Below are 12,955 nucleotides of genomic sequence, written 5' to 3'. Positions count from 1 at the left end.
TTCTAAAATTATTGAACATCCCGAGAAGTTTATGTCTTTCATTCACGGTTTTACTCCGTCTTCCCATCACCGTAGGAAGGAACACATCGCATTACTAAAAATTCCATGATTTAGGTCACTAATTATTACATTTTATTGTCATATGGCTGTTAAGATTTGTGTTATTATTATTATTATTATTATTACTGTAGAAGTGTCTTCCACAAAATCATATCCCTAGTATATTTTCAAATGGTTGAAATGGCTCTGAGCACCATGGGACTTAACATCTGTGGTCATCAGTCCCCTAGAACTTAGAACTACTTAAACGTAACTAACCTAAGGACATCACACACATCCATGCCCAAGGCAGGATTCGAACCTGCGACCGTAGCGGTCACGCGGTTCCAGACTGAAGCGCCTAGAACCGCAAGGCCACACCGGCCGGCAATATTTTCCAGATCGTTACTATATTTTTTAACTTAGAGATAAGACCCATTAATGAAGGCGTACGTTACTGCAGATTTTTGCTTAAAGAAACGAGTGAATGGTACTTAAGCCCGCCTGGTTGGCCGTGCGGTCTAATGCACGGCTTTCCGGGCGGAAAGGAGCGCCTGGTCTCCGGCACGAATCCGCCCAGCGGACTTGTGTCGAGGTCCGGAGAACAGGCCAGACTGTGGTTGATTTTTAGGCGGTTTTCCATCTGCCTCGGCGAATGCGAGGTGGTTCCCCTTATTCCGCCTCAGTTACACTAAGTCAGCGATTGCTGCGCAAACAAGTTCTCCACGTACGCGTACACCACCATTACTCTACCACGCAAACATAGGGGTTACACTCGTCTGGTGTGAGACGTTCCCTGGGGGGGTCCACCGGGGGCCGAACCGCACAACAACCCTGTGTTCGGTGTGGGGCGTCGGAGTAGTGAAGTGGACTGCGGTGGTCGTCGTGGGGTTGTGGACCACTGCGGCTGCAGCGGGGTCGGAGCCTCTCCGTCGTTTCTAGGTCCCCGGTTAAAATACAATACAATACATGGTACTTTCTGGCAGATTAAAACCGTGTGCCGGACCGAGACTCGAACTCGGGACTTTTGCCTTTCGCAGGCAAGTGGTCTACCAACTTTATTTTCTCATTTTGTTCGTTGTTAATCGTTGTATTTTGTCGTTGCGGACGTCACAATGACAGCCGCTCAAGTTCGTTTGTTGATCCTACCACTCAGTTTCTTTATTACAGTGGCCAACCGGCTCTATAACACGCTGAGCTCCCGTGCCGGCACCAACTGCTCTACCCAAGCACGACTCACGACCCGTCCTCACAGCTTCAGTTCTACCAGTACTTCGTCTCCTACCTTCCAAACTTCACAGAAGCTCTTCTGCGAACCTTGCAGAACTAGCACTCCCGGAAGAAAGGATATTGCGGAGACATGGCTTGGCCACAGCCTGGGGGATGTTTCCAGAATGAGATTTTCACTCTGCAGCGGAGTGTGCGCTGATTTGAAACTTCCTGGAAGATTAAAACTGTGTGCCGGACCAAGACTCGAACTAAGGACCTTTGCCTTTGCAATATCCTTTCTTCCGGGAGTGCTAGTTCTGCAAGGTTAGCAGAAGAGCTTGTGTTAAGTGTGGAAGGTGGGAGACGAGATACTGGCAGAACTGAAGCCGTGAGGACGGCTCCTGTGTCGTGCTTGGGTAACTCAGTTGGTAGAATACTTGCCCACGAAATGCAAAGGTCCCGAGTTCGAGTCTCGGTCCAACACACAATTTTAATCTGCCAGGAAGTTTCACATCAGCGCACACTCCGCTGCAGAGTGAAAATCACATTCTGGAAGTGAATGCTACCACGCGGCTATTCGGTTGTGTTTTTGCCAGATACCGTATTTTGGTACAAATGGTTCAAATGGCTCTGAGCACTATGGGACTTAACATCTGCGGTCATCAGTCCCCTAGAGCTTAGAACTAATTAAACCTAACTAACCTAAGGACAACACAAACATCCATACCCGAGGCAGGATTCGAACCTGCGACCGAAGCGGTCGCGCGGTTCCGAACTGAAGCGCCTAGAACCGTTAGGCCACTACGGCCGGCCTATTTTAGTACAATTGACAGCGTTGGCAAAGTTCATCTTTTGTCCACAGAGGTGGCCAAAACCATCATTGGTGTCTGTGGAACGTCTATGTGATGGACATTCTTTAAGCAACTACATATATATACAAGGTACCCAGCAGATCGTTAAATTTGTAACGACAGGAAATTTCATCCAACAAATGAGTGATCTGCAAATGGTTCAAGTAGTTCTGAGCACTACCGGACTTAACATCTGAGGTCATTAGTCCCCTAGACTTAGAACTACTTAAACCTAACTACCCTAAGGACATCACACACATCCATGCCCGACGCATGATTCGAACCTGCTTTCGTAGCGGTCGCGCGGTTCCCGATTGAAGCGCCTAGAACCGCTCGGCCACACTGACAGGCAGATCTGCATGGAGTGTACTACATGCTTAAATGTATAAAATAACAGCATTTCAGCGCAACTGGTCATTGTTGGTAGGAATGATGTCATTTACATTTTGTGTCAAAGGAAAGATTTCGCAGCGGGTTGCTCATGCTAAAAGTTGTCGCTGAATGTTGTATGTTTTTGATATGATAACACATCGTTGAACGTGGGGCTCCGCAGCCGATTATCCCACAGCGTTCCGATGTTGACCCAACGCATTGTCATTTATGACAGCGGGTAGCACGAGACAGGGCAGATAAAAAGTTGTTAGTGTCTCACTCTAAACAATGAATTGACATCACTCAGTTCTAGTAAGATAAATGTAGAGGAATTATGGACAAAGTTGAAGCACATTGTAAATCGTGAGGTAGAGAGTTATGTACTGAAAAATCAGAGGTTGTTGCACTCTCGGTTCATAAGAGGACGCACATATGACGACAAGCGAAGGTTAGTAGAGATTCTTCCGTCTATGAAAAGACCTATGCGCGAAGCATACAACTGCCACCGTCACATCTTAGCAATCGATCTGGCAGAGAAACAGGGAAAATTCTGGTCCTATGTAAACTCGCTAGGCAGGTCTAAGGCTTCCAAACAGTCCCCAGTTGAGCAGTCTGGTGTGGCAGATTAAAGATAGCAAAACAAAAGCTGACGTTTTAAATTTCACATTCTAGAAATCGTTCACACAGGAGAATCGTATTAACACATCGTCATTTGATCAACGGACAGACTCCCACACGGATGACGTAGTAATAACCATCCCTAGCTTAGAGAAAAAACTGAAAGATTTGAAAGCAAATAATTCACCAGGTCCGGATGGAATTCCAGTACAATTTTACAGAGTACTCTACGGCATTGGTCCCTTATGTAGTCTTCTTTTATCGTGAATCTCTCAGCACATAGTACCAAGTGACTGGAAGAAACCGCAAGTGACTCCAGGATATAAAAAGGGTAAAAGAACGGACCCGAAGAATTACAGACCAATATCCTTAATTTCAGTTTACTGCAGGGTCCGTGAACATATTCTCAGTTCGAATATCATGAACTTTCCAGAGACTGAGAAGCTAATTCTCACGAATCAGCATCGTTTTAGAAAGCATCGCTCGTGCGGTACTCAGCTTGATCTTTTCTCACATGATATATCGCGAACTATGGATGAAGGGAAACAGGCAGAATCCATAATTCTAGATTTCCGGAGAGCATTTGACAAGGCGCCACATTGGAGGCTGTGTGGTAATGGGTGAGTTGTGGCGTCCTGTAAATATTCTAAGTTCAGAGTTGGCGGCTAACGCTCGGGCCGTGCGGCAGGGCCGACCTCGTTAGCATCCGCGTGGTGCCTCACATCGGCCGGAGCACGTGGTCCATCGAGCACGTGGCTGGGAATTCCTTGGTGACGCTGTGCGCCGGGAGGGCCAAAGATGGCGAACTTGGAGGAACCTTGATGGCAGACATTTCACAGTTCGTATAGAAACTAATAGTAGCCCGACGAATCATGATACCTCAAAAAGAAACATGTTCATTACCATTATTTGCACGACGATTCTGATTGTTCAAATGGCTCTGAGAACTATGGGACTTAATTTCTGAGGTCAGGATTCGAACCTGCGACCGTAGCGGTACGGCGGTTCCAGACTGTAGCGCCTAGAACCGCTCGGCCATCCCGGCCGGCTGATGGTGTAATCAGATTTTCAATATATTTATTAGTTTAAAGTTTAGTATATGACTATAAATTACACAAGTAAAACCCAGCATCGAATTTCCAAAATCTAAACAGTTCATCCGATTTCGTCGATCTACGTGTCTTTAGAAAGCTATTAGTGTAAACCTAAATTGGTATGAATTACAGGCATGTAACTTAAATAGTACATGAGTTATTGGAGATCAAAGTGGTCGATTATTATCAATCGCGTCAGGCCATATGTACTCCACAGTTACACGAAAAAACGGTAGCAGCATGCTTATAAATATATTATTCATCTGTGTATTTGTTTATATCCTATATACACTATTCATGAAGAAATTGGTTAAATATTTACTGTGTTTTAGAAAGCACAGAGAAATTAGGCTACTGGCCTACCGTTTGTTGCTATTCCTTTGATGTATGTTTATTTATTTTGTTTATGTATTTAATAATGTGGTTCAAATGGCTCTGAGCACTATGGGACTTAACATCTGAGGTCATCAGTCCCCTAGAACTTAGAACTAATTAAAGCTAACTAACCAAAGGACATCACACACATCCATGCCGGAGGCAGGATTCAAACCTGCGACTGTAGCAGTCGCGTGGTTCTTAATAATGTGTGTTAGAGCGTGTGTATGGTCCAGCCGTAGGAATATTTATTTAATTTCAAGTATTTAAATGTAAATCCAGTATTTCGTATGTGCTTAAATATATTTGTGAGTGTACGTTGGCTTGGAGATATGGAGGGAGGGCTCTAGCCAATCACAGCGCTCGTTAATGGTGTGACTGTATGAAAGTGGGGGAGGAGGATCGTTTCGAGAGAGGACACGAGGGGCAGTTAGCGGAGTCGGCAGTTCTGGACAGTACGGCACAGGACACGGGATTGAGTGCTGGACGCCGACAGTACAGCGCGACAGCCGCACAGTCGGCGGAAAGACTTGGACAGTGGGGCAGTTTGCGCGTGTTCGCGAAGGATAGAAATATTTCGGAGTGCCGACCTATGCTCTTTTGTGATTTCCGTGGCTTCTGCAGGGAATACATAGTGTGCGTTTAGAAGTAAATATCTCGCGAGCTATGTTTGTTGTTCATAACTAATTACGTGTAGTAGGAATCCATTGTCTCCCTGTTATTCGCCTTATATTTTACTTAATTGCAGGACCATCGACACCAATAAATGTTTTGCAGGAATATACTACATTCAGAAAAGTACTTCTGCTATCGTACTCATCATTTAAAGTCGTTAAGACAGCACCTGCAGATTTTATTTAATTGCAATCTTTCATTTATAAACGTCTATGTTACGTTCAAAGTTCTCAATTGCCGAGTGGCAGGAACCTTCGACCACTCGATTCATGTGTCTATTCGTATTGTATACAGTAGACTCAGCAGTATTTGGCCTTCAATGCGGCAACTACGTATCACAGCCCCTAGACAAAAAAACAAGCCGAACTTTTAATATTTAACCTCTGATTCAGACGGTGCGTAGTTTTTTGAAAACCCGCTAGGCTGTTGATGGAGGTACGAGCATATGGAATAAGTTCCCAGACATGTGACTGACTGGAAGACTTCTTAAGTAATAGAAACCAGTACGTTGTCCACGAGGGCGAGTGTTCATCAGAGATAAGGCTGTCGTCAGTAGTGCCGCAGGGAAGTGTGATATGACCGCTGGTATCCTATGTATACGTAAATGATTTGGCGGACAATCTGTAGTTGTTTACTGATGATGCTGTGGTGTACGGTATGGTTCAAAATGGTTCAAATGGCTCTGAGCACTATGGGACTTAACATCTATGGTCGTCAGTCCCCTAGAACTTAGAACTACTTAAACCTAACTAACCTAAGGACAGCACACAACACCCAGCCATCACTACGGTATGGTGTCGAAGTTGAGTGACTGTAGGAAGATAGAAGAAGACTTAAAGGAAATTTGAAGATGGTATTACGAATGACAGGTATCTCTATGCGTGGAAATTTGTAAGTTGATGCGGATGAGTAGGAAACACCAACTTGTAATGTTCGGTTACAATATTACTACTGTCCTGCTTGACACAGTCAAGTCGTTTAAATATCTGGGCTAACGTTGCAAAGGGATATGAAATGGAACGAGCATGTGAGAACTGCGGTAGGGAAGACGAATGGTCGACGTCGGCTTATTGCTACAATTTTAGGAAAGAGTGATTTACCTGTAAAGCAGACCGCATATAGGGCGCTGGTGCGACCTGTTCTTGAGAACTATCGAGTGTTTGGAATCCGTATCATGTCGAACTGTAGGACGACGTCGAAGCAATTCAGAGGCGGGCTGCTAGATCTGTTACGAGTAGGTTTTAACAAGACGTAGATCTTACGGACGTGCTTCGGGAACGCAAATGTGAATCCCTGGGGAGAAGGCGACGTTCTTTTCGAGAAACACTACTGACAAGGGAACCTTCCCATCGTACCCCCCTCAGATTTAGTTATAAATTGACACAGTGGATAGGCCTTGAAAAACTGAACACAGATCAATCGAGAAAACAGGAAGAAGTTGTGTGGAACTATGATAAAATAAACAAAATATAAAAACTGAGTAGTCCAAGTGTAACATATCCAACATCTAGGACTATATAACACGAAGAGCGCCGTGGTCCCGTGGTTAGAGTGAGCAACTGCGAAACGAGAGGTCCTTGGTTGCAGTCCTCCCTCGTCCAAAAATTTTACTTACTTTATTTTCGCGAAGTTACGATCTGACCGTTCATTCATTGACGTCTCTGTTCACTGTAATAAGTTTATTGTCTGTGTTTTGCGACCGCACCACAAAGCCGTGAAATTAGTAGACGAAAGGACGTGCCTCTCCAATAGGAACCGAAAACATTTGATCGCAAATTCATAGGTCAACCGATTCCTCCACAGAAAAACACGTCTGAAATATTCTATACGACACTGGTGACGGCATGTGCGTCACATTACAGGAATATGTTGTCGACCCACCTAACTTGCACACTTGGCGAATGGGTAAAAAGATTCTTCTACCTTGCCCGATTTAGGTTTTCTTGTGGATGTGATAATCACTCCCAAAAAAGTGATGAAAACATTGAGTGTGTCGCATAAACGGCAACAAATGAATGCAACAGTTTCACAGTCGCACAGTTTTCCCTGTGCTCTGTCAAAACAAACGTTTTTAACGTTTTCAAGTTTTTCCGTGTGTAGACCGTCAAATCCTGCATGTGTCCAAGCAAATCTGAACATGTCCTGGAATTTTGGAGAGCGAAGTTGATCATGTCTGAGTGCATGAACTTTGATAATTGTCTGAAAATAAAAAATTAAAACTTTTCACTCGAGGGAGGGTTGAACCAGAGACCTTCCGCTCCCTAGCTGCTCATGGTAACCACGGGACCACAGTGCTCCTCAGTGAACAGGTACCTTAATGTGACATATCATGCACACGGACTACTCAGTTTGTATATTTTGCTTATTTTTTTCATAGTTCCATACAACTTCTTCCTGTTTTCTCGATTGATCTGTGTTCAGTTTTTCATGGCCTATCCCTGTGCCAACTTATAACTAAATCTGAGGGGGGTCCTATGGGGAGGTTCCCTTGTGAGAAAATTTAGAGAATCGGCATTTGAAGCTGACTGCCAAACGATTCTACTGCCGCCAACATACATTGCGCCTAAGAACCCCAAAGATAACGAGAGATTAGGTCCCCTACGGAGGGGTATAGACAATCGTTTTCCCCTCGCTCTATTTGCGTGTGGAACAGGAAAGGAAATGACTACCAGTGGTACAGGGTACCCTACGAAACGCAACGTACGGTGGCTTGCGGAGTATCTGTATAGTTGTAGATGTAAATCACTAGGTTGCGATCGTGGATCAGTGGAAATGTATCACTTGGTCGGATTAATTACGGACCGGTCCCTTCTCACACCAGGTGTGTACAAACACATCGTCCAGGTGAACGGCAGGTTGCGCAACGGACAGAGGATGATGGTGGTTAGCATTTTGCTATGGGACATATTCACCTGAGTTTCTACGGGATCTTTGGTGGTAATCGAAGGCACATGTCCGCAGTGGATTACGTGAACGTTATTTCGGAACATATGAAAACGGCCAAGCTTGATTGCTTTCCTCATGACGATGGCATCTTTCAGACGGATAACTGTCCGTGTCACAAGTCTAGAATATGCTTAAGTATTTGGAGCAGCTTGATGGTGAACGCACTTTGATGTCTTGTTCACCAAATCCATCTCGTCTAAGTACGATGGAACACGTCTGTAACGCTGTCAGGCACCTGCTCTGGGCCCAGAAGCCATTGGCCGTAATTTATGTGAATTGTGACACTTCTTCGTAGATACCTGGGGTTACATGACTCCAGAAACCACCAAGGTCCTGTCGATACCGCGTCATGCTGAATCACTGTTGTATTGCCTTCCAAAGGAGGACCAACACGCTGTGAAGCAGGTCGTCATAATGTTTTGACTCACCAGTGTAGCTCAAGTAGTATGGAACGTCATACACGTATTTGTGATCGCATTCCAGTTGTACTCAGTACCCAGACCGGTTACAGCTTTTGTTGCTGCCAGAGCATTTCGCGCCCCGTACAGCACAAAATCACCTACAAATTTAATCAAGCATTCTTTGTCCTACACTGTATACCACCCATAACTAAAATGTCGTATTTTACATCGTTCCGGGTGTTGCAGTTTTAATGGCTTCAGTGTGCATTTGCACCCTCACGAAATATGATGGTAATAATATCGGCTAACTCGAGATGGATTGTAGTGTTCATCAAATGAACTCTCAACAGAAATGAGATTTCCACTTGGATAACAATCCCTATCCTGTGTTGGTTACATTCTGAAGAAGCTTCCAGAAGAACTACAAAAAGTAGACTGGTACACATGATATTTTCAGATTTACATTGGAAACTCTTCTTGACGTTCCCACTTTTTAATCCTCGTATGAGTGAGAAAACAAGAATAATTTCATTATATTTATTTAAACTGAAAATATCTGTGTTCTAAAACGTCTTCACTACCTCCTTGTCTTCGTGTTAATAGCGATGATTAACGCTTACGACTTGTGACCGAAGGATCAATAACATTTTGCAATATTTCATACGAGACGGTTCCAATTAAAGTTGATAAAAATGAATTGGAAAGTCATTAAAACGCAATTAAAAACACATATACACGCAAACATACCAAGACACTTGCAGTCATGCCCTAATAACCAAATACTTTCTACGTTTAAACTTCAATTAAACGAATCTGTGACTCATCAGCGAATCAGCGCTGCTACGTAATAACTGATAACGAATCAACTGGATATTTGGATATTTCGAGGGGCATAAAAGTTTTTCCCCCACTAGTTAGTTATGATTTTGGATAGGTGAGTTGAGATGCTTTTACACACTCAGTTCATTGTAGTCCCAATTATGACAGTGTTTATCGAAACTGGTAGGACACATCCACTATACAGTATACTGCTCAGCTATCATGCTACGTAAACTGGTCTCTTCCATTGCATCGCTTTAAACTTGTTTCTGCCTTGTAAATGGCAGCAACGATATTCGTTATAGATTCATTCATCTGACCGAGCCTGCCGCATTACAGATAGACACACGCTTTGTGTCTCTCACATACAAATTTTCCACTCTTCTGAGAGCTAATAACATGTACAGGAATGATACTTTGTATTACAGTGGTTTAATTAAAAAATAGGAAGTTGTTCTAGTACCACTTTTAATTTTAATCTATATAAATAATCTAAATAAATACTGAGCAATCTACTGTGAAGCGAATGGCGAAGGGTACTTGGTATTCCAATAAAAGGGTTTTTTCTCAATCCAGTCACATATGGAGTGCATCATGAATGGCTGCATAAATTCCTCTAAGCACAATGTAATTGGTCTAATCTTGTCTTCATGTTCCTTGCGCAAGTGATACACGGGATGCTGAAGTGTATTGTTGGATTCTTCACTTGTCACAGGTTTTCGAAATTTAGTAAGTAGGATTTCGAGGGCTAATATTTCCCTCTTTCTGACAGTGTCTGCCAATTTAGTTTTACAGCTTTTCCAGTGAGTGAGACATACGTACGACCTTCTGTGCTGCCCTTCTTTGAATTCATTCAATATCCCATGTTAGTCCTGTTGGTATGGGTGCTACCCACATTAACAAAAAATATTCCATGATGACACGAACTAGTGATTTGTAAGCAGTGGCTTTTGCAGGCCTACTGCACTTCTCCAGTACGCAGTCAGTAAACTAAAGTCTGCCACCTTCTTCAACTACATCTGAGCGAATGTGATGCGTAACAGCATGGGCTACAGCCAATGCTACTTTTGCATATGGAACGTCTGCAGCGGCCGTCGACAGAAGCACCATTCGAAATGTGCCAATTTCTGCACTGTTACACTGCCATGTGCCAGTGACCTGGGACGCTGACCACCCTCCAGGGAAATTCCACACTTTGACACGCTGCCACCTGTCAACAGACAGACGCCAGTCGCCGACTCTGTTCCAGACATCTGCAGGATGACACATTAATGCGAACCTTCAGAGAAGTCATCATGCAGCAGTTGCGTTTAGCAACGGCTCAGCCGAGTACGTCATGATCGGCATGGCAAGCCCATACATGGAGCCAGCCATGTGTTAGTCGTCACCATGAATTCTACTTACACGGACCTAGAGTCTTTGTCATAACTATGTCACCATCGTCACTCCGTCCGTCTGCCCAGCTCTGGCAGCCAACACTCCACAAACTAACCCCTTTTGATCTTCTGTCATCGGTACAGACTTCAGATATGGGAAACACCATCTTCATACCACTGGGACACCATAACCTATTCCAAAGTACAAGACGTCAATGTGTTGTTGCTAATACAGAGTGGCTGGGCCACGTGCTGTGTTTGGGCCATTGCCATACAAAAGAACGCCATGTTGGCTTTCCACTGATTAAGCAGCTCACATCCATTTGCCTCTGGGTGTTGCTACTCCTGGTGCCAGATATTGGGTTGGTTAATTAAAGACTTGTTTGTATTCATTCTCATGTCTGCAACCACTTCCAGCCAGTTACATGATGGAATTAAATTGAAAGAGTTGCAAGTGGTTCAAATGGCTCTGAGCACTATGGGACACAACATCTGAGGTCATCAGTCCCCTAGAACTTAGAAATACTTAAACCTAACTAACATCTACATCTACATCCATACTCCGCAAGCCACCAGACGGCGTGTGCCGGAGGGTACCTTGAGTACCTCTATCGGTTCTCCATTCTATTCCAGTCTCGTATTGTTCGTGGAAAGAAGGATTGCCGGTATTCCTCTGTATGGGCTCTAATATCTCTGATTTTATCCTCGTGGTCTCTTCGCGAGATATACGTAGGAGGGAGCAATACTCTGCTTGACTCCTCGGTGAAGGTATGTTCTCGAAACTTCAACAAAAGCCCGTACCGAGCTACTAAGCGCCTCTCCTGCAGAGTCTTCCACTGGAGTTTATCTATCATCTCCGTAACGCTTTCGCGATTACTAAATGATCCTGTAAGGAAGCGCGCTGCTCGCCGTTGGATCTTCTCTATCTCTTCTATCAACCCTATCTGGTACGGATCCCACACTGCTGAGCAGTATTCAAGCAGTGGGCGAACAAGCGTACTGTAACCCACTTCCTTTGTTTTCAGATTGCATTTCCTTAGGATTCTTCCAATGAATCTCAGCCTGGCATCTGCTTTACCGACGATCAAATTTATATGATCATTCCATTTTAAATCACTCCTAATGCGTACTCCGAGATAATTTATGGAATTAATTGCTTCCTGTTGCTGACCTGCTACACTGTAGCACAATGATAAGGGATCTTTCTTTCTATGTATTCGCAGCACATTACACTTGTCTACATTGAGATTCAATTGCCATTCCATGCACCATGCGTCAATGCGCTGCAGATCCTCCTGCATTTCAGTACAATTTTCCATTGTTACAACCTCTCGATATACCACAGCATCATCCGCAAAAAGCCTCAGTGAACTTCCGATGTCATCCACAAGGTCATTTATGTATATTGTGAATAGCAACGGTCCTACGACACTCCCCTGCGGCACACCTGAAATCACTCTTACTTCGGAAGACTTCTCTCCATTGAGAATGGCATGCTGCGTTCTGTTATCTAGGAACTCTTCAATCCAATCACACAATAGGTCTGATAGTCCATATGCTCTTACTTTGTTCATTAAACGACTGTGGGGAACTGTATCGAACGCCTTGCGGAAGTCAAGAAACACGGCATCTACCTGGGAACCCGTGTCTATGGCCCTCTGAATTTCGTGGACGAATAGCGCGAGGTGGATTTCACACGATCGTCTTTTCGAAACTCATGCTGATTCCTACAGTGTAGATTTATAGTCTCCAGAAAAGTCATTATACTCGAACATAATACGTGTTCCAAAATTCTACAACTGATCGACCTTAGAGATATAGGTCTATAGTTCTGCATATCTGTTCGACGTCCCTTCTAGAAAACGGGGATGACCTGTGCCCTTTTCCAATCCTTTGGAACACTACGCTCTTCTGGAGACCTACGGTACGCCGCTGCAAGCATGGGGGCAAGTTCCTTCGCGTACTCTGTGTAAAATCGAACTGGTATCCCATCAGGTCCAGCGGCCTTTCCTCCTTTGAGCGATTTTAATTGTTTCTCTATCCCTCTGTCGTCTATTTCGATATCTACCATTTTGTCATCTGAGCGACAATCTAGAGAAGGAACAACAGGGCAGTCTTCCTCTGTGAAACAACTTTGGAAAAAGACAGTATTTCGGCCCTTAGTCTGTCATCCTCTGTTT

The sequence above is a fragment of the Schistocerca nitens genome, chromosome 3 (genome assembly GCF_023898315.1).
Source record: "Schistocerca nitens isolate TAMUIC-IGC-003100 chromosome 3, iqSchNite1.1, whole genome shotgun sequence".
Classification (NCBI taxonomy): domain Eukaryota; kingdom Metazoa; phylum Arthropoda; class Insecta; order Orthoptera; family Acrididae; genus Schistocerca; species Schistocerca nitens.
Note: the sequence above shows the minus strand (reverse complement) of the source record.